General features: G+C 52.3%; 1 long non-coding RNA gene across 1 annotated transcript in view; it reads right to left on the bottom strand.

Annotated features, from left to right (window-relative positions):
• Positions 1-231: 231 nt before the first annotated feature.
• The window catches only part of LOC134729562 (uncharacterized), a 22,504-nt gene continuing 1,119 nt past the window's right edge, over positions 232-21,616 (bottom strand). Inside the window, exon 3 of the long non-coding RNA XR_010110781.1 lies at positions 232-464. This is a non-coding gene — a long non-coding RNA (uncharacterized LOC134729562). The remainder of the gene's footprint in view (positions 465-21,616) is intronic.

Below are 21,616 nucleotides of genomic sequence, written 5' to 3'. Positions count from 1 at the left end.
AAGAGTTCGGAACTGACACTTTCCCTCCCCCAGTACCTTCACATCCAGCCTCTTCCTCCTTTGAAATTCAAGAGGCTGGACCCACTCCTCACTCAAACCAGAAGTTCTGATCCCCAGCCATGCCCCTTCAGGATCCTGAGAGCTGCCTTATTCTGGGTTTGGCAGTGGAGTGCTGCCAGACACAGTCGATCAGGACCTAGAACCTTGGTTAGGCATAAAGAAGCAGGATGTGATAGAAAAAGTATTTAATGGTGGAACGTTGAGATTGTCCTGCAGACAAGGGTGGAAGGCTCTGGCTGAACAGTGTTGGGAGGCAATTCTCCATGGTTCTGTCACGTATCTGTGTGTCTTCTGAGCAAAGACAGCAACACCTTTTTTTTTCTGGATTGTTGTTTCAAGGATGTTTGTAAAGCAGGCATCCTTGCAAGATGATATCTCTCTCAGATCCAGGCTTGCTTACTGTCCTAGATAATAAAGATAATGTCTCTTACAACAGATTTGTTTACTGTCAAGGACAATAAATACAATATGTTCCTCCAGAGTAGGTCTGTTTTCAATCCAAGATCATGAAGATAATATCTTCATCAGAGACAAAGGCTGAGCAGGTTTGCAAGTTGTCCCAGTATAAGATTGAGGATTCCTAATCTCAGGTTTCTCACCAGTGGCACAAACCCTGTGTGCACAGCATCCACCTAGACTGCTCTGGTCACCCTACAAGATTTGGGCGGGGCAAGGTGTACTAATGTGAACATGAACCTTATGCTGTCTGCTGAGCTGTGAGCAGTAAAAGCCTTTGCCTCTGACTCAGGAGTCTCATGGACTCTGCCAGCATTCACAAAACTCTGGCAAGTTAGCTTATTTGTTTGCAAGTCAGTAAAATGTCAGCCCCTTCAGAGTTACTGACAAACAGGTGGGCACTGAGACTGCACTGGCCAGCTGGGAATAGAGATAGGAGGGGACCCAGCTGGATGCAGTGGGCAGTGGGGGTCATAGAGTCAAGAGGGTACAGAATACAATGGGGTCCTAGTATCATGGTGGAGGTCAGAAAGAGCCCTAAAAGAGAGGGTCAAGGTAGGAGGTTAGTGAAGGTCCACCTCCACCCTCTCCAGGACAGGGGCATCAGGTCACAATTAATTTCTCTGCAGTTGGTGAGTGGTCGTGGTCTCTGGAGTCCCCAACATCCAGAGTGTCCCTGGTCTAGTGGTCCCCCCTCTCTGAGCCACAGCCACTTTCTCCATCAAATGAGGCCAGTAATACCCATCCCATAGTGATGCTGTGAGGATGAGATGAGCATCTGTAAGTGCTGAAGATAATCCCTGACACATCCCAGCCATTCAGCAGTGCAAGCATACACTTACACGGCACTCCCCAGAGCCAGGCGTGTGCTCGTGCCTCATGCACGTGACCACATTTGATCCTCACAATGACCCTGTGAGGGAGACTGTGCAACAGAGGACTGACCTTGCTCAAAGACCTCAGGCCTTTCCCCTCAGAGCCTGAGAGGTCATCTCTTTTTTTTTTTTTTTTTTTCTCCTTTCTTTCTTTTTCTTTTCCATTTCTTTGCAAGAGGCCATCTCTAATGCTTTGGAATATCCTGCCAGATTAGAGTGCCTTTGTTCACCTGAAGGTTTGGGCCACACCAGATAGTCTAATGGTGTGATTTGTGCTGAAGGTTTTGAGCCACACCATATCAGCTAGATTTCTAGAGGGGCTGGATACTAAAAGTCAACCATGAAGATAGTCAACATGTCTGTGTGATGGAGCCCCCCAAAAAATCTCTGGATATCGGCCGGGCGCGGTGGCTCAAGCCTGTAATCCCAGCACTTTGGGAGGCTGAGGTGGGCAGATCACGAGGTCAGGAGATGGAGACCATCTTGACTAACGCAGTGAAACCCCGTCTCTACTAAAATTACAAAAAATTAGCCGGGCGTGGTGGCGGGCGCCTGTAGTCCCAGCTACTCGGGAGGCTGAGGCAGGAGAATGGCGTGAACCTGGGAGGCGGAGCTTGCAGTGAGCCAAGGTTGTGCCACTGCACTCCAGCCTGGGCACAGAGCGAGATTCTTTCTCAAAAAAAAAAAAAAAAAATCTCTGGACATCAATGCTCAGTCGAGTTCCCTGGAAGTAATACACTGTGAATATTGTCACAGATCATTGCTTAGAGATGCTAGTGCTTTCCACGATGTCATTGGGAAAAGAAAACTGGAAGCTTCGCACTTTGAGTTCTCCTTGTCTTTGCCTCATTCACCTCTCCCTTGCCAGATTTTCATCTGTATCCTTTTGCTGTAATAAACCACAACCATGAGCATCCTAGCAAACGACTGAACCTTAAGGATGATCTTTTGGACTCTCCTGGAATCTCAACTGATGTCAATGGAGGGTCATCTTGGGAAGCCCTAAACTGTACAGGAACTGTTATTATTTCCACTTTAAAGTACAATAACATGAGTCACAGAGATGTTAGGTCACTAGAAACTGGCAAAGCCGGGATTGCCCATTATATAGACAGAAATCCAGGAAATATATGTGGGAATGCATATTAAGGGTGGGTATGGAATAATGGTGGAAGGAATATAAGGTTAGATCAGGCTGAATTTATTAATATGGACCCACTACACAGAAATATTGGGTTTAACATTGCAACTAGAGGAATTAGAAAGGGCTCTAACGATTAATTTGCTTGATTGGTTGAAAATGGTACCGTGAAGTGGCCTACTCTGTGTGAAGTTGAAATGCCAGAACGGATCACGGGTAAAGAATCCAGCTCTGCAAAGCAGAACGCAGACTGCAGGTGTTCAACTAAAGACAATAGATTCCAGATTCCAGACCCCTCAGGGGCAGACTTTAGGATTCAAGGCAGATAGTAAACCCCACGCAGCAGATGAGCATGTCAGATCTGTGTTCCGGAAGCCAGCCCCACACTGCTGCAGCCAAGCCTCAGATCCCAACTCCAAATTCCAGAATCTAGGCTCCAGAAGCCAAGCTCCAGGTTCTACACTCCCACACTCTAGAATTCAGGAAGATGTCTAGAACGGTGGTTCTCAAACATTTGCCATCTCAGGACATGTTTACACTCTTAAGAATTATTGGGCTGGGGCCAGGCGCTGTGGCTCACACCTGTAATCCCAGTACTTTGGGAGGCCGAGGAGGGCAGATCACGAGGTCAGGAGATCGAGACCATCCTGGCCAATATGGTGAAATCCTGTCTCTACTAAAAATACAAAAAAATTAGCTGGGTGTGGTGGCACACACCAGTAATCCCAGCTACTCAGGAGGCTGAGGCAGGAGAATCACTTGAACCTGGGAGGCAGAGGTTGCAGTGAGCTGAGATTGTGCCACTGCACTCCAGCCTGGGCAACAAGAGTGAAACTCCATCTCAGAAAAAAAAAAAAAAAAAAAAGAGTGAGAAAGGTAAATAATGTGTACAGATTATTATGAAACTAGTGTTTGACCTCGCATACCCCCAGAAAGGTCTCAGGAATCCTTCCACTCCAGAGTTCCAGAATCTCCACTATAACAGCCTGAGATGGTCAGAGAGGCCCTCCCCCAGGGACAGAGAGGGACACAGAAGGACATACAGAGATGAATATGGTGCTTTTCTTCAAGATTACCATCATGTTTTCTCTTTATTGAGTACTACTTCATACCATATTTCATGTTGATCAGGTTTTCTGAGGTCTTCAGCTTCTTAAAAACAAAAAAAGAATAAAAGATTCTTAATATAAACTTAGGTATAACCCAGATTAATCTAATGGGAAAAGAAATAACAAATGTAAATAGCGAATCTAAATGATAAAAGGAATAATACAGGAACTATTCAAAAGAGTATACAGTACCAAAATCAATGCAAAATTTAGAAGATGCGGAATTTTTTAATGTAGCAATTGTCTTAAATGCCTTATAAAGTTCTTCTCCTACATTCTTTTGTCCTCATACTCTTCAGTTATCTCTGCTTATCATCAAATGATTTTGTAATCTGATTTTCTTTTTCTTTTCTTTTTTTTTTTTTTAGACAGAGTCTCGCTCTGTCGCCCAGGCTGGAGTGCAGTGGTGCGATCTCGGCTTACTGCAACCTCTGCCTCCCGGGTTCAAGCGATTCTTCTGCCTCAGTCTCCTGAGCAGCTGGGACTACAGGCGCATGCCACCACACCTGGCTAATTTTTGTATTTTTTTTTTTTTAGCAGAAACGGGGTTTCACCATGTTGGCCAGGCTGATCTTGAACTACTGACCTCATGATCCGCTCACCTTGGCCTCCCAAAGTGCTAGGATTACAAGTGTAAGCCACCACACCCGGCCTGTAATCTCATTTTCTAGGGGAAGAAAAATAATTTCATTTTTATCATATTTGATCAAAATCTGTTTTTCATTATTAATCTTTTAGAAACATTTCTTTCAGCTTCAAAGCTTTTATTTATGTAAATTTCATATGATTTGTCTAGGATTTTTGTCCAATTTGGGGAGAAATAATAGTAAGTTTCTTTCAAATGTCAGCTGAAAGATTTCAGGACATTTCAAGTGTTCTGATCCACCAATTAATCTAACACGGTTTATAAGCTAATGACACTAGTTTATTGTTCCTTTTCTTATTGAGGGATATTATTATGAGTTTATGTTATCTTCATCGAGTCACAGTTGTGACAACTAGCAAATATCAATTAAATGAGAAATTAATGAATAGCTATATAGATGGGATGAGATACAGAAACAGATGGACAAACAGAGAGGGTTAGAGAGGCTAGAAAATATGAGAGATAACCTTTGTTATCTAACACAAAGAAAAGGCTTCTTGACACAACTTCAGAAGCACAAATCATAGACCAAAATTTGGATGTACTTCATTATAGGAAAATTTAGAATTTTTGCTTAGAGGGCACTGTCGTCCAGAAACTTGTATAAGAATTGAGAATTTCTATTTATAAAAGATGACTTATACAACGTTCAAAACCAAAAAGAGATCACCATTTAGAAGGCACAAGAAACTTCTGACATGAACAAGAGAGCAACCCCTAAAAAAATGGACAAAGCATATGAACAGGCAATTAATAAAAAAGAAAAGTCAAGGCGGGGGGAGGGATAGCATTAGGAGATATACCTAATGTAAATGACGAGTTAATGGGTGCAGCACACCAACATGGCACATGTACACATATGTAACAAACCTGCACGTTGTGCACATGTACCCTAGAATTTAAAGTATAATTCAAAAAAAAAAAAAAAATATATATATATATATATATAAAAGTCAAAAAGCTAATGTTGGGATATTCAGAGAAGGACTGTGTGGTAGATAGAGCTCCCTCTCCCCTCTCCCCTCTCCCCTCTCCCCTCCCCCCTCCCCCGTCTCCCCTCTCCCCTCTCCCCTCTCCCCTCTTTCCACGGTCTCTCTCTGATGCCGAGCCGAAGCTGGACGGTACTGCTGCCATCTCAGCTCACTGCAACCTCCCTGCCCGATTCTCCTGCCTCAGCCTGCCGAGTGCCTGCGATTGCAGGCGTGCGCCGCCACGCCTGACTGGTTTTCGTATTTTTTTGGTGGAGACGGGGTTTCGATGTGTCGGCTGGGCTGGTCTCCAGCTCCTAACCGCGAGTGATCCGCCAGCCTCGGCCTCCCGAGGTGCCGGGATTGCAGACGGAGTCTCGTTAACTCAGTGCTCAATGGCGCCCAGGCTGGAGTGCAGTGGCGTGATCTCGGCTCGCTACAACCACCTCCCAGCCGCCTGCCTTGGCCTCCCTAAGTGCCGAGATTGCAGCCTCTGCCTGGCAGCCACCCCGTCTGGGAAGTGAGGAGCGTCTCCGCCTGACTGCCCATCGTCTGGGATGTGAGGAGCCCCTCTGCCTGGCTGCCCAGTCTGGAAAGTGAGGAGCGTCTCTGCCCGGCCGCCATCCCATCTAGGAAGTGAGGAGCGCCTCTTCCCGGCCGCCATCACATCTGGGAAGTGAGGAGCGTCTCTGCCCGGCCGCCCATCGTCTGAGATGTGGGGAGCACCTCTGCCCTGCCGCCCCGTCCGGGATGTGAGGAGTGTCTCTGCCCGGCCGCCCTGTCTGAGAAGTGAGGAGACCCTCTGCCTGGCAACCGCCCCGTCTGAGAAGTGAGGAGCCCCTCCGCCCGGCAGCCACCCCGTCTGAGAAGTGAGGAGCGTCCTCCCTCCTCATCTGGGAGGGAGGTGGGGGGGTCAGCCCCCCGCCTGGCCAGCCGCCCCGTCCGGGAGGTGAGGGGCACCTCTGCCCGGCTGCCCCTACCGGGAAGTGAGGAGCCCCTCTGCCCGGCCAGCCGCCTCGTCCGGGAGGGAGGTGGGGGGGTCAGCCCCCCGCCTGGCCAGCCGCCCCGTCCGGGAGGCGAGGGGTGCCTCTGCCCGGCCGCCCCTACTGGGAAGTGAGGAGCCCCTCTGCCCGGCCAGCCGCCCCGTCCGGGAGGGAGGTGGGGGGGTCAGCCCCCCTCCCGGCCAGCCGCCCCATCCGGGAGGGAGGTGGGGGGGTCAGCCCCCCGCCCGGCCAGCCGCCCCGTCCGGGAGGGAGGTGGGGGGATCAGCCCCCCGCCTGGCCAGCCGCCCCGTCCGGGAGGGAGGTGGGGGGATCAGCCCCCTGCCCGGCCAGCCGCCCTGTCCAGGAGGTGGGGGGGGCGCCTCTGCCCGGCCGCCCCTACTGGGAAGTGAGGAGCCCCTCTGCCCGGCCAGCCGCTCTGTCTGGGAGGGAGGTGGGGGGGGTCAGCCCCCAGCCCGGCCAGCCGCCCCGTCCGGGAGGGAGGTGGGGGGGTTAGCCCCCCGCCTGGCCAGCCGCCCCATCCGGGAGGTGAGGGGCGCCTCTGCCCGGCCGCCCCTTCTGGGAAGTGAGGAGCCCCTCTGCCTGGCCAGCCGCCCCGTCCGGGAGGGAGGTGGGGGGGTCAGCCCCCTGCCCGGCCAGCCGCCCCGTCCGGGAGGGAGGTGGGGGGGTCAGCCCCCCGCCCGGCCAGCCGCCCCGTCCGGGAGGGAGGTGGGGGGTCAGCCCCCCGCCCGGCCAGCCGCCCCGTCCGGGAGGGAGGTGGGGGGGTCAGCCCCCCGCCCGGCCAGCCGCCCCGTCCGGGAGGGAGGTGGGGGGGTCAGCCCCCCGCCCGGCCAGCCGCCCCGTCCGGGAGGGAGGTGGGGGGGTCAGCCCCCCGCCCGGCCAGCCGCCCCGTCCGGGAGGGAGGTGGGGGGATCAGCCCCCCGCCCGGCCAGCCGCCCTGTCCGGGAGGTGAGGGGCGCCTCTGCCCGGCCGCCCCTACCGGGAAGTGAGGAGCCCCTCTGCCCGGCCAGCCGCCCCCTCCGGGAGGGAGGTGGGGGGGTCAGCCCCCCGCCGGGCCAGCCGCCCCGTCGGGGAAGTGAGGGGCACCTCTGCCCGGCCGCCCCTACTGGGAAGTGAGGAGCCCCTCTGCCCGGCCAGCCGCCCTGTCCGGGAGGGAGGTGGGGGGTCAGCCCCCCGCCCGGCCAGCCGCCCCGTCCGGGAGGGAGGTGGGGGGGTCAGCCCCCCGCCCGGCCAGCCGCCCCGTCCGGGAGGTGAGGGGCGCTTCTGCCCGGCCGCCCCTACTGGGAAGTGAGGAGCTCCTCTGCCCGGCCACCACCCCATCTGGGAGGTGTACTCAACAGCTCATTGAGAACGGGCCATGAAGACAATGGCGGTTTTGTGGAATAGAAAGGGGGGAAAGGTGGGGAAAAGATTGAGAAATCGGATGGTTGCTGTGTCTGTGTAGAAAGGGGTAGACATGGGAGACTTTTCATTTTGTTCTGTACTAAGAAAAATTCTTCTGCCTTGGGATCCTGTTGATCTGTGACCTTACCCCCAACCCTGTGCTCTCTGAAACATGTGCTGTATCCACTCAGGGTTGAATGGATTAAGGGCGGTGCAAGATGTGCTTTGTTAAACAGATGCTTGAAGGCAGCATGTTCGTTAAGAGTCATCACCACTCCTTAATCTCAAGTACCCAGGGACACAAACACTGCGGAAGGCCGCAGGGTCCTCTGCCTAGGAAAACCAGAGAACTTTGTTCACTTGTTTATCTGCTGACCTTCCCTCCACTATTGTCCTGTGACCCTGCCAAATCCCCCTCTGCGAGAAACACCCAAGAATGATCAATAAAAAAGAAAAAAAAAAAAAAAAAAAAAAAGCTAATGTTGGGAGAAAATGGTGGCTAGGAAGCAGGACTAACTTGCAGCTCCCACTCAGATGGACAGAGCAGCATGTGGAGACTCACGTCTTGAATTTTTGCTCCAAGAACTACTGCAGGAACATACCAGGAAAGCCAAGATAACCCACAGACCCTTTGAAGGAAGCACATTGCTGCTGCAGGCTCCAGGAGACAGCTGAAAAACTGTGAGTGCTCAAAGTGTGAAAGTGTGAAAAGGGGATCATCCGCCCCTGCACACACATCCTCACTGGGGAATCTGAAGGTCCAGATCATGGGAGAAGGATTTGATCTTACCTGGAGCTGAGATGAACTTAGAGAGCTGAATGAAATACGGGAGGTAGAGAAAGCAGCAGGAAGAGCCCTGAGGGTACTGTTGGTCCCCAGGGAAGCCATTTCTGACTTCATCTCACAGGGGTCCTTGGGGAGGGCTGCCAATGGAATTGGGGAAAGACTACAGGGAGAAGGAAGCTTCCAGCTGAACTTTGCAACAATTTCAACTGAACACGAAGTTTCCTGGACAGAACTCAGGGGAGGGGGTGAACTGCGAGTGCAGACGTGAGCACAGAAGCTGCAGCAGGTGGGGAGGCACGAAACCTGAAAGCCCTGCTTGCTTGCAGGGAGGCTTGTAGCCTGGGGCGAGTTCCCAGCCCTGCTCACCCACTGCCTGGAAACAAACTGTGCGTTGATTGGGGATGCACACAGTGGGAATGAGACCAGCCTTTTGGGCTGCATTGGAGCTGGGTGAGCCCTGAAACTGCTGGCTTTCTCCCACTTCCCTGGGGACCCACATGATGCAGTAGAGGCAGCCATAACCCCCCTGGAAACATAACCTCATTGGCCTGAGAACCACACCCCACCCCCGCACAGCAGCCACAGCGACCCTTACCCAAGGAGAGTCTGAGCTCAGACACCCCTAACCCTGCCCCCACCTGATGGTCTTCCTCTACCTGCCCTGGTAGCCAAAGACGAAGGACATACTCTCTTGGAAGCTTTCTGGCCCCATCCTCCACCTGAGAAACCTGAATACTTATCCAGGTGACCCTAGGGCAAGCTGTTTTCCTCCCTGCACTACTGCAGCTGATGCTGTCTTGAAAGTGTCATCTCCTGGCTGGAGGCCAACCAACACAAAACCAGCACACTAAAAAATAATACAACCAAGGACCCCCAGCGAGTCTACTTTACTCCTCTGCTACCTCCAACAGAGCAGGTGCTGATATCCACAGCTAAGAGACCTGAAGATGAATCACATCACAGGACTCTTTGCAGACACCCCCCAATACCAGCCCAGAGCCCAGACGCTCCACTGGGTAGCTAAATCCAGAATCTGAGCAGCCCTTGGGCCCCAGATCTTCCTTCTGACGTAGTCTACAAAGGAGAAGGAACCAGAAAACCAATTCTGGTAATACGACAAAACAAGGTTATTTAACACCCCAAAAAGATCACACCAGCTCACCAACAACGGATCCAAACCAAAAAGAAATCTCTGAAATTGCCAGAAAAAAAAATCAGAAGATCGATGACTAAGCTACTCAAGAAGGCACCAGAGAAAGATGAGTACCAACTTAAAGAAATTTTAAAAAGTGTCACCAGATATGGACAGAAAAATCTCCAGAGAAATAGCGTAAATCAAAAACAATTACAACTTCTGGAAATGAAGGACACACTTAGAGAAATGCAAAATACACTGGAAAGTCTCAGCAATAGAATCAAACAAGTAGAAGAAAGAACTTCAGAGCCCAAAGACAAGACTTTTGGATTAACCCAATCCAACAAAGACAAAGAAAAAAGAATTTTTAAAAAATGAACAAGACCTCCAAGAAGTTTGGGATTATGTTAAACAACCAACCTAAGAATAATTCATGTTCCCAAGGAAGAAGATAAATCTAAAAGTTTGGAAAACATATTTGAGGGGAATAATCTTCCTTGGCCTTGCTAGAGATCTAGATATCCAAACATGAGAAGCTCAAAGAACGCCTGGGAAATTCATTGCAAAAAGATGACCACTGGTTGGGCGTAGTGGTTCACGCCTGTAATCCCAGCACTTTAAGAGACTGAGGCAGGCCAATCACAAGGTCAGGAGATCGAGGCCATCCTGGCTAACACAGTGAAACCCCTTCTCTACTAAAAATATAAAAAATCAGCCGGGTGGTGGCACGCACCTGTAATCCCAGCTACTCGGGAGGCTGAGGCGGAAGAGTCTCTTGAACCTGGGAGGCGGACGTTGCAGTGAGCCGAAATCGCACCACTGCACTCCAGCCTGGGCAACAAAGCAAGACTCCATCTCAAAACAAACAAACAAAAAAAAGATGACCCCCCTAGGCACATAGTCATCAGGTTATCTAAAGTCAAGATGAAGGAGCATCAGGTAACCTATAAAGGAAAACCTATTAGATTGACAGCAGATTTCTCAGCAAAAACCCTATAGCCTAGAAGGGATTGTGGTACCGTCTTTAGCCTCTTTATACAAAACAATTATCAGCCAAGAATTTTGTATCCAGTGAAACTATTGGCAGAACACACAACGACTCCGGGTCAGAGACGAAGGACTTTATTATTCATGGCACAGCCGGCAGCATGAGGTTCATGTTCACATGGGCTCACCTTGCCCCCCAGGTCCTACAGGGATGATCAGAGTGGATCAGGCAGATGCTGCGCACAGAGTGGTTTGCGTCAATGCTGGGGAACCTCTGTTTACGTGTGTTTACAAATCTTCAGTCTTATAAGGGAGATGCAAGGAAATCTGCTTGACTTTGAAACTCGGAGAGATATTATCTTTGTTATCTCGGACTGCTGATCCACCTGCCCCGGAAGGACATATTGTATTTACTATCCCAGCCAATAAATAAATCATTATGGAAGGACATTATCTTTATTATCTAAGACAGTAAACAAACATGCTCTGATGCTCTAGAGAAACATCCATAAAAAGACAATCTAGAACTAAAAAGTGGCTAATACCTTTTTCAGGAGACAGGCAGAAAGGTAAGAGAGCCATGGATAATTGTCTCCTAACACCATTCAGTTCACACTCTCAATGCTTCCCTACAGGATAATCTCAGATTTCCCAACCAGGCATTCAAAGTGCAGGCATTTGGTCTGGGATACAAAACCCAGCCCCCAGTTTGCCTGTTTTTTTGTTTGGTTGGTTGGTTGGATTTTTTTTTTTTTTTTTTTTGAGACAGAGTCTCACTCTGTCACCCAGGCTGGAGTACAGTGGTGCAATCTCGGCTCACTGCAACCTCCACCCCACCACGGGTTCAAGCGATTCTCCTGCCTCAGCCTCTTGAGTAGCTGGGATTACAGGCACACACCACCACACCTGGCTAATTTTTGTATTTTTAGTAGAGACAATGTTGGCTAGGCTGGTCTCAAACTCCTGACCTCAAATGATCCGCCCGCCTCAGCCTCCCAAAGTGCTGGGATTACCGGCGTGAGCCACCACGCCTGGCTTGATCCTGTCTTTCTCATGCTATCTTCTCACTCCCCGTTTCTCACGGTTTTCTGCCTTCACCATTCCCTCCCTCTTTTGATGCCTCTTCCTCACTCCAGTCCTTACTTTATCTCTTCTACACTCCCCGACTCCACCCTCCTTTGTTTTTGCCCAGTCCCTATTTCTGCAGGCTTCTCTTTCCAGCTCCCCGTGTCTCCTTCTCTAGACAGGAAGCACCCATCTAAAAAGGTGAATGCTCCTGCAGTGAACAATCATCTCGAGGCCCACCTGGCCAAGGCTAGAGCATCCCCCAGCCCTCCTGACCTGCGTCCTGAGGTGTGGAGTCAGGTGCAGGGGAGAAAGGAAGCTTCAGTGACAGGTATAGACCAGTGGTTCCCCAATGGGGCAAAGTTGTCCCCTCCACCCGCCCCACCCTCCTCCACCCATCCAGGGGCACACTGGCATTTTCCGGCAATCTCATCACATTCAGGTTCTGCAAAGACACACATCGGGGGGGTTGCCACTTTATTTGTGGGGTGCAGAGATGGAGGAAGAGAGAGGAGAGAGGGTCTGCCCTGAGATAGTAGACAGTGACAGGTGGTAATGCTCTCCACGGACCACTGAGAGGGACCTGGGGACACAACACGCCACACACACAGCAAGGGTGGAGCTGAAACCTGGCAAGAGCCACATTATTCTTTTTTTGTTAATTTGTCATTGTTGTGGGTACATAGCAGGTGGATATATTTATGGAGTACATGAGATATTTTAATACAGGCATATAATGTGTAATAATCACATGAGGGTAAATGGGGTATCCATTACCTCAAGCATTCACCCTTTGTGTTACAAACAATCTAATTATATTCTTTTTGTTGTTTTTAAATGTACAATTAAATTATTATTGACCACAGTCACCCTGTTGTGCTATCGAATACTAGATCTTATTCTATTTCCTCGTACCCATTAACCATCCGCACTTCCCCACTACCCACATACCCTCACCCTCCCCAGCCTCTGATAACTATGCTTCTACTGTCTATCTCCATTAACTCAGTTGGTTTTTGGTTTTTGTCCCTATTTCTCCAGGCTTCCGGAGATGGAGTCTCGCTCTGTCTCCCAGGTCGCTGGAGTGCACTGGAGAGGTCTTGGCTCACCACAACCCCCTCCTCCCAGGTTCAAGCACTTCTGTGTCTCAGCCTTCCAAGTAGCTGGGATTACAGGCACGCGCCACTGCGCCTGGCTAATTCTTGTATTTTTAGTGGAGACAGGGTTTCACCATGTTGGCCAGGCTGGTCTTGAACTCCTGACCTCAGGTGATCCACCTGCTTCAGCCTCCCAAAGTGCTGGGATTACAGGTGTGAGTGCCCGGCTAATTGTTTCAATTTTTAGCTCCCAAAAATAAATGAGAACCTGTGAAGTTTATCTTCTGTGCCTGACTTATTGCACTTAACATCATAACCTCCAGTTCCATCCATGTTGCAAATGACAGGCTCTCATTCTTTTTGATGGCTGAATAGTGTTCCACTGTGTATATGTACCACATTTTCTGTATCCATTCATTTGTTGATGGACACTTAGGTTGTCTCCAAATCTTAGCTATTGGGAATAGTGCTGCAATAAACATCATTCTTGGCGATACCACAGCCAGCTTTCCTGCACTGGGAGGTGGGGTGTTCCATGATGACTTTTTACAATCTCAGCCTGGGCAACATATCAAGACCCCATCTCCACAAAAAAAAAAAAACTTAAAAATTAGCCAGGTATGGTGGCACACACTTGTAGTCCCAGCTACTCGGGAGGCTGATACCAGAGAATCACTTAAACCCAGGAGTTTGAGGTAGCAGTGAGCTATGATTGCACCATTGCACTCCAGCCTGGGCAACAGAGCAAGATCCCAACTCTAAAAAATAAAAACTAAAAGAAGCTGACAGGATCACGGGGAGAGGGGAGCAGAAACACAGACATGGGGAAAGTGAGCAGGAGTCACGGGAGGGAGAAGACACACGTCTCCCCAGCTCCCTCCTCCCTCAGACCCCCCCAGCCCCTCCTCCTTCAGACCCAGGAGTCCAGGACCCCAGCCCCTCCTCCCTCAGACCCAGGAGTCCCAGATCCCAGCCTCTCCTCTCTCAGACCCAGGAGTCCAGGCACCAGCTTCTCCTCCCTCAGACCCAGGAGTCTGGGCCTCCACCTCCCTCCTCCCTCAGACTCCCCAGTCCCTCCTCCTTCAGACCCAGGAGTCCAGGACCCCAGCCCCTCCTCCCTCAGACCCAAGAGCAAACCTCCTATGAACACACGCAGAAGGGAAGCTTCCAGAAAGGGAAGAGGAGGGAGCTGGAAAGTGGACTGGGGGCTCAGGACTCTAGTGAAGAAGTCTATGGGTGGGGGTGGAACACACAGAGGAAGAAGCAGGCAGGGCAGGCCTTTCTCTCCCAGCCCCAGAGTGCAGGACCCAGGAGTCCAGGCCCCAGCCCCACCTCCCTAAGATGCCCCAGCCCCTCCTCCCACCGACCCAGGAGTCCGGGTCCCTAGCCTCCTCCTCCCTCAGACCCAGGAGTCCAGACTCCAGCCCCACCTCCCTTAAACCCCCCAGCTCCACCTCTCTCAGACCTCCCCAGCCCCAGCTCCCTCAGACCCAGGAGTGCGGGCCCCCAGCCCCTCCTCCCTCAGACCCAGGAGTCCAGACTCCAGCCCTACCTCCCTCAAACCCCCCAGCCTCCTCCTCCCTCAGACCCCCCAGCCCCTCCTCTCTCAGACCCAGAAGTGCGGACCCTCAGCCCCACCTCCCTCCGACTCAGGAGTTCAGACCCTAGCCCCTCCTCCCTCAGATCCCCCAGGCCTTTCTCCCTCAAACCCAGGAGTCCGGGCCCTCAGTCCCACCTCCCTCAGACCCAGGAGTCCAGACCCCAGCCGCTCCTCCCTTGGACCCAAGAGTCTGAGTCCCCAGCCCCCTCCTCCCTCAGACCCCCCAGCCCTTCTTCCTTGAGACCCAGGAGTCCTGGACGCCAGCCACTCGTCCCTCAGTCCCAGGAGTCCCGGCCCCCAGCCTCTCCTTTCTCAGACCCAGGAGTCCAGGCACCAGCCTCTCCCTCCTCAGACCCAGGAGTCCAGGCCCCCAGCCCCTCCTCCCTCAGACCCAGGAGTAAACCTGCTATGAACAAACGCACAATTGATGCCACCTATCGGTAAGGCCCTCCCAGGACAAAAGAAGAGAAGATGTGGGTTTTTCTGCCTCCTCCCCTCCAGCTTCCCCCAGCACAGCCCAGGAAATAAAGTCTCAGAGAAGAACTCGTCTGCGTGTGACATTCTCTTTGCTTGACGTCACACTCTCATACCAGGGTCTCACACCTCCATTTCCTCTCCCTGGGCCTCAGTTCCCCCATCTGTAAAACAGGGGTCTTGATAAAGGGGTCACAGGGATTCAGAAAAAGATACCACATCTGGGAGATCAAAACAGTGGCTTCTGGCTGGGCGTGGTGACTCATGCCTGTAATCCTAACACTTTGGGAGGCCAAGGCGGGTGGATCACTTGAGGTCAGGAGTTCAAGACCAGCCTGGCCAACACTGTGAAACCCCAACTCTACTAAAAACACAAAAATTATCCGGCTGTGGTGGTGGGTGCCTGTAATCCCAGCTACTCAGGAGGCTGAGGCAAGAGAATCGCTTGAACCCAGGAGGCGGAGGTTGCAGTGAGCCAAGATCATGCCATTGCACTCCAGCCTGGACAACAAGAGCGAGACTCCGTCTCAAAAAAAAAAAAAAAAACCAAAAAACAAAAACAAAACAAAACAAAACAAAAAGCACAGTGGCTTCCTCCAGTGCCAAATCTGCTGCTACCCAACTGTGTCATCTGAGAAAGACCCCACATAACCATCCCTCCCCAGCTTTCAGTTCCCAAGGGCAATAGGACAGACTGATAATGGCCCAGCACTCACTCAGTGCCAGGCACAGATTTCAAGAATGAACACCTCAAAACACTCCTACAGAAGAGGGAGGAGCAATTATTACCCCCACTTTATAGATGAGGCAGCTGAGGCACAGAGAGGCTAAGTGACTTGCCTGAGGGTGCACAGTATTATGGGACAGAGGCAGAACTCAAACCCGGGCCATCTGGCTCCAGCGGCCACATCTGAATCACGTGCCGTGTTAACCGGTCTTGCAAGCCTCAGCCTGATTTTATGATTCGCACACCTGCTCCATGGGTATGACCTCATCCAACCCCTGTGAGGTCCCTCCCATTTCCACCCCACCGCAACGGAAGACCCCTTCGCAGATGAGCACCTGACACCCAGAGAGCTGATGCTTCTCACAAGGGGCACCAGGACCCCGAGAACCATTCTCTTGATTCCACTTCTGCAGCCTGGGTGACCTTCACCAGTGGCCCCCGCACTCCCGTCTGTTCATGTGTAAAATGAATGAATCGTCATAATTTACTATATGCTCTGAGCTCCTAACACAAACTAAGTCGTTACTCCTCGAAAAACTCTACGAGGGGATCCTCTGATTTTAAGGATAAGAAACTGAGACACAGAGAAGAAAAAACACTTACCAGGGTCTCCCAAAATAGTAAGTAGTGGAACAGAGATCTGCACCCATGCTGTCTGGATCCAGACCCAGCGCCCTGAAACAGCAGCTTGTCTGGTTCCAGAAGGAACGGAGGCCGTGGTGAGACTAAGTTAGAAGAGGGCCAGCACCTCATGGGGAGGCCCTTCGGGCACCACAAGTCCAGTCCCGCTCCGGAGGTGGGCAGTCTGCAGGCCCCCTGAGAAGGGGGTTTGAGGGGAGGCTTTTTCCTGCTGGGGAATCTCAAAGGGCTTAAAACTGCAGACCGAGAAGCCGGGACCTTGCCCAGGGGTGATGGGGAGCTGCAAGGGAAGGCTGTGAGCAGGGGAGGGGCGGGGTGATCTCCAAGTGCAGAGAGACCCTCTAGGGCCACGTGGTGACCGACAGGAGGCTGCCCTCCCGGACAGGAGGGACGAGGGTCCAGAGAGAGAGGAGGACGTCTGAGCTGGAGCCAGGCCAAGGGGACAGAGAGGAGGGGACGGGGCAGAGAGAGGCAGGGGCCGAAGGGACAAGGCTGGGGACCGATGGGCTTAGGGGATAAGGGGAGAGATGGGGCAAGGTCAGTGCCAAGGGCGTCTGGCCGAGTAACTGGGTGGTCGGTGACGCTGCCCCTGAGATGAAGAACGTGGAAGAACAGGGAAGGAGGGTTTGGGGAAATAGAGCAATGAGTTGGGACTCGGTAAGTGAGAGGGGCCTAGGGACAGTGGTGCAGGGGGCGCCCAGGAGCAGGTGGCTGCCCAAGCCGGAGTTCAGGGTCAGATGGCGGAGACCTGCGTGGTTGGTGGATGAACCACGGGAGTTGATGAAAAACTCCCGGGGAATGTTCTCAGGAGGAGGAGCGGGGCAAAAGTGAGACTCAGGCCGCGGTGGGCGGGACCCAGGCCGCAGTGGAGGTGAAGGACGTCCGCGGACACTTCCAGGAGGACATCGATGGCGCGGGCCTGAGCCAGCCACAGTGGGCGGGGGCGGGGCGCTGACGCCACCGCGTGGGGGCGGGGCTGCGGGAGCCGCTGGCTGCGCGCCCTCCAGGGAGCCGTGCGCAGACCGGGTGCGCGCCTGGGTTCGGCGCGGCGGGAGCGCCCTCGGTGTCCCCGTCTGCATCAGGGGTACTTCATCAGTACCTGCCTAGGCTGGTTAGGAGGAGGAGCACGTGCGATCGTGACGGAAAGCGCTCAGCACAGACCTGGCACCGAGGAAGTCCCAGGGGCTCGGCTCCTTTCCCTCGTCACCACCGCGCCCCAACAGAGGGAGGCGGCTGCAGGGGTGGCGGCGAAAGGGCCCACCGGGCGTTCCGGAGTCGGAACACTGATTCCTCTCCCGCGTGGCCTCTCGCTTCTGCAGGAACCTTGCTTGTGCTGCCTGCTGTCTGGGCCTCAGTTTCCTCCGTATTCAGCAGGAAGCCATAAGGTTATTAATATAAACACCTCACAGGGCTGCCGGGAGCCTGAGTGAGATCCTACAAAGAGAGCACTTGGCACGGGGGAGTGGCCTGCAGCCGCATTCCATAAACAGGGCTGCTCAGCTGAAGCGGTGGCCCAGGGTGAGGCCCGCAGACTTTGAGCATCAATTTGTGGGGAGGGAGGCAAAGGGACATAGGAGTTCTAGAATAGCTTCCAACCTGGGGATCTATTATGTCTGCCGGTCTGGGCTTGTAGAATGTCTGGAGACCCGACGTTCTAGAATGCATGAGGTTTCTGGGGACTCCAGTGTGCCCGATGTTCGAAGGTTCTAGAGTGTTTGGAGCTCTGTGGTTCTAGGCTATTCTAAAATCTTACTTTCCAGAGTGTCCTCCACTGCCAGAATGTCTTAGGGCCTGTGCTTTTAGAATCTGAAAGTCTGATATTCTAGAAATTCCAGGGGCCTATAGTTTTAGAATGGCTGAATCCCACACGACTCCTTCCCATAAAGATGATGACTTTCCACACATGGGGAGAGACCACGCTTACAACAGGTCCCATCCTTCACTGGGTGACCTGAGTGAGGTCAGTCCCTCCTGTCTCGGGACCTCCTCATTAATTAAGCCAAAATAGACTCTAGATAATTGCTTGGGGCCCTCTGGGGTTCTGAGACATTGGAAGCCAGCCTCAAATACCCAAAGCCTTGGGTCATCTCAGTGATCATCTCCAGCCTCTGGGATGCAGAATCCAGATTTCAAGCTCTAGAACCCAGAAATAAGACTACAGGACCAGAATAGAGACCCTAGGTTCCCAGACTCTAAATTCAGACTCTAGAGTCAAGATTCTAGCAATCTCAGAATCGTGAAAGCCAGGTCCCTGTCTCTCAATTCAGCCTTTTAAAAATTTATTTATTTATTTATTTATTTATTTATTTAGATTTTTCGTAGAGATGAGGTATTGCTATGTTGCCCAGGCTGGTCTCAAACCCTTCAGTTCCAGCAATCCTCCTACCTCAGCCTTCCAAAGGCATGAGTCACTGGGCCCAGGCACAGTCCAGCTTTTCAATGCAAAAACAGATTTGAAACTCCAGACTTTATGTTCCAAAGTCTACTCCTGAAAACTCAGAGGCTAGATCCACCCTGTAGAATCCAGAACCCAAGCCTGGCATGGTGGCTCACGCCTGTAATCCCAGCACTTTAGGAGGCTGAGTCAGGTGGATCACTTGAGATGAGGAGTTCAACACCAGCCTGGCCAACATGGTGAAACCCTGTCTCTACTAAAAATATAAAAATTAGCTGGGCGTGGTGGTGGTCGCCTGTAATCCCAGCTACTCAGGAGGCTGAGGCAGGAGAATCTATTGAGCCCAGGAAGTGGAGGTTGCAGTGATCTGAGATCACGCTATTGCACTCCAGCCTGGGTGACAAGAGCAAAACTTCATCTCAGAAAAAAAAAAAAAAAAAAAAAAAAAAAAGAATCCAGACCCCACAATTCAAAATCCCAAATCTACCATTTGTAGTCTAGGCCCCAGGCTTCTCATAGCAGGTGCAAAGGTTTCCAGCCTCGATTGCCAGATTCCAAACACCAGATTCCAGGCTCCTATTGTGGGTTCTAGATTCGAATGCCCCAGAATCCAGAATCAAGGTTCACGATCTGTCACTCAAAGGCCCGACTCCAGGATCCAGATTTCAGACCCCAAGCCCAAGAACTCAGACTTTGAAATCCATATTCCAGACTGCAGGTCATTAATCTCCAACTCAAGATCCTCAAATCCGGAATCCAAGACCCAGATCCAGAACCAGATCCGGATCCAGAACCCGGGATCCAGAACTCTGCCCCAAGCCCAAGAACAGGGACTTTAGGATCCAGTTTCCACACTCCAGACCCCAAATTCCAGACTCTGTCTTTTGATCTCCTCCTAATTTCTGTTTTTGTCCTCCTGTCCCCTCCCCCTTGAGGAACTGCTCCTGGTGGAGAATTCCTCTTTGTGGACTCAGACAACAGCTTCAACCTAATAAATGCTCATTAGGCCAAGTCTCCCACCCCACCAGCAACCAAGGCGTCTCTGCCTGTAAACCTGACTCTCAGCCACCTCCCACCCCACCCTACACCACCACACCCCCAGACCCAGCTGGGACTGGGAGCTTATAAATTCAGGCATCCTGGTACCTGCTCCCTTCTGGCACCCAAGCTGCCCTAGATGCTGCTGGAGGATCTGGAGGAGGTGAGAGCTTTGAGACAAGACTGAGGGAGGGGCAAAGGGGAGATTCACTGTGCCCTGGTTTCAAGGGGAAACGTTGACCACGCTTGGAGAACTGAGTGTCAAGGGCATGGGTAGATCCACGTGTCCTTTGCCAATGCCCCAAATTGAACCTGAACCAAGAAAATGTCCTGGAATGGCCAGAAGGAGCTGCAGTGGTGGGGAGGGAGGGGGATGGAGTGGATCAGGAGGACGTCCCTGAAGCACTTGTATCAGAGCCAAGAACGTGGTCAGGAGTGATCACAGGTTCAAGTCAGTTCAGCACAACCTCCCGGAGGCCTCCTGTGTACCAGGCCCCAGGCGGGGCAGTGCTGAGGACACAGAAAGAACCTGACCCGAGCCCCATCTTCAAGACCCCCAGATGGAGAAAAGAACAGGCCAGACCTCAGCAAGTATGGGGCATCTGCGCTGTAATGGAGACAGAATGGGTGCTGTGGGATTCAGGGGAGACACCTGTTAGGTGTTGGGGCCTCCCAGAAGAGGTGGGGGCAGAGTGTCAGAGGACAAAGATGAATTTGGAAGATATGGGGAAGAAGGATTTCAATTCACTCTCAAAGCTTCCTGAGGCCTCCCGTGGGTTGGGCCCTGCAGTACTGATCTGACCCAGAGTGGAGTCAGATCAGCTCCTCGGGGAGCTGCCAGTCTAGTAGGGGAGGCAGACACCACTGAGGGTCAGGGGAGGTCAGAGAAGGCCTCAAGGAGGAAGCGGGGCTGGAAGGGAATGGCGTTGGATATGCGGTGGGAGGAATAGCCTAAGCATGAAATGGCAGGAGGGAAAATGGCAGCACTGGCTGCGTCTAGGACAAGGTCATGGGAGACCCAGGGAGAGGGGCTGGAAGGGAAGAAGCCACTTTTGTCCTTGAAAGTGAGGCTGGAGCCAGGCAACTCACACCTGTAATCCCAGCACTTTGGGAGGCTGAGGCGGGTGGATCACTAGAGGTCAGGAGTTCAAGACCAGCCTGGCCAACATGGTGAAACTACATCTCTACTAAAATTACAAAAATTAGCTGGGCGTGGTGGCACACACCTGTAATCCCAATTGCTTGGGAGGCTGAGGCAGGAGAATCGCTTGAACCCAGAAGGCAGAGGTTACAGTGAGCGGAGATCACGCCACTCCACTCCAACCTGGGCTACAGAGCCAGACTCCGTCTCAAAAAAAAAAAAAGAAAAAAAAAGAAAGAAAGTGAATTTGAAGAGCTGGACTTTATCCTGGTGGTGCCGAGGATCCATGGAGGGTGGTGAGCAGGGGAGGGGCACAGCCAGCTCCAGATGTAGAAAGACCCTTTGGGGTCATGGCTGGAGGGCAAGCTGGTGGAGGGGACTGGACTGGAGGGGGACCCAAAAGGCCAGATAAGAGGTTGAGATAGACCAGGCGCGGTGGCTCATGCCTGTAATCCCAGCACTTTGGGAGGCCGAGGTGGGTGGATCATGAAGTCAAGAGATTGAGGCCATCCTGGCTAACACGGTGAAACCCTGTCTCTACTTAAAAAAAAAAAATTTCCAAAAAATTAGCCGGGCATGGTGGTGGGCGCCTGTAGTCCCAGCTACTCGGGAGGCTGAGGCAGGAGAATGGTGTGAACCTGGGAGGTGGAGCTTGCAGTGAGCTGACATCGTGCCACTGCACTCCAGCCTGGGTGACAGAGTGAGACTCCGTCTCAAAAAAAAAAAAAAAGTTGGGACAGGGGTCCTTGGTGATGATGGAGAGAGATCCAGGGGCTGGTAGCATGGTGCTGGAGGCTGACAGGTGGAGGAGGTGGGGCAGGGTCTGTCCGAGTGCCTAGAGGAAGAGTAAACCTTCCAGAGATGGGGGACCCAGAAGGAAGCGCAGAGTGGG

Source organism: Pan paniscus, chromosome 20, assembly GCF_029289425.2.
Source record: "Pan paniscus chromosome 20, NHGRI_mPanPan1-v2.0_pri, whole genome shotgun sequence".
NCBI classification, from domain to species: Eukaryota; Metazoa; Chordata; class Mammalia; order Primates; family Hominidae; genus Pan; species Pan paniscus.
The sequence above is the reverse complement of the archived record's forward strand: the minus strand, read 5'-3'. Positions and strand labels throughout refer to the sequence as shown.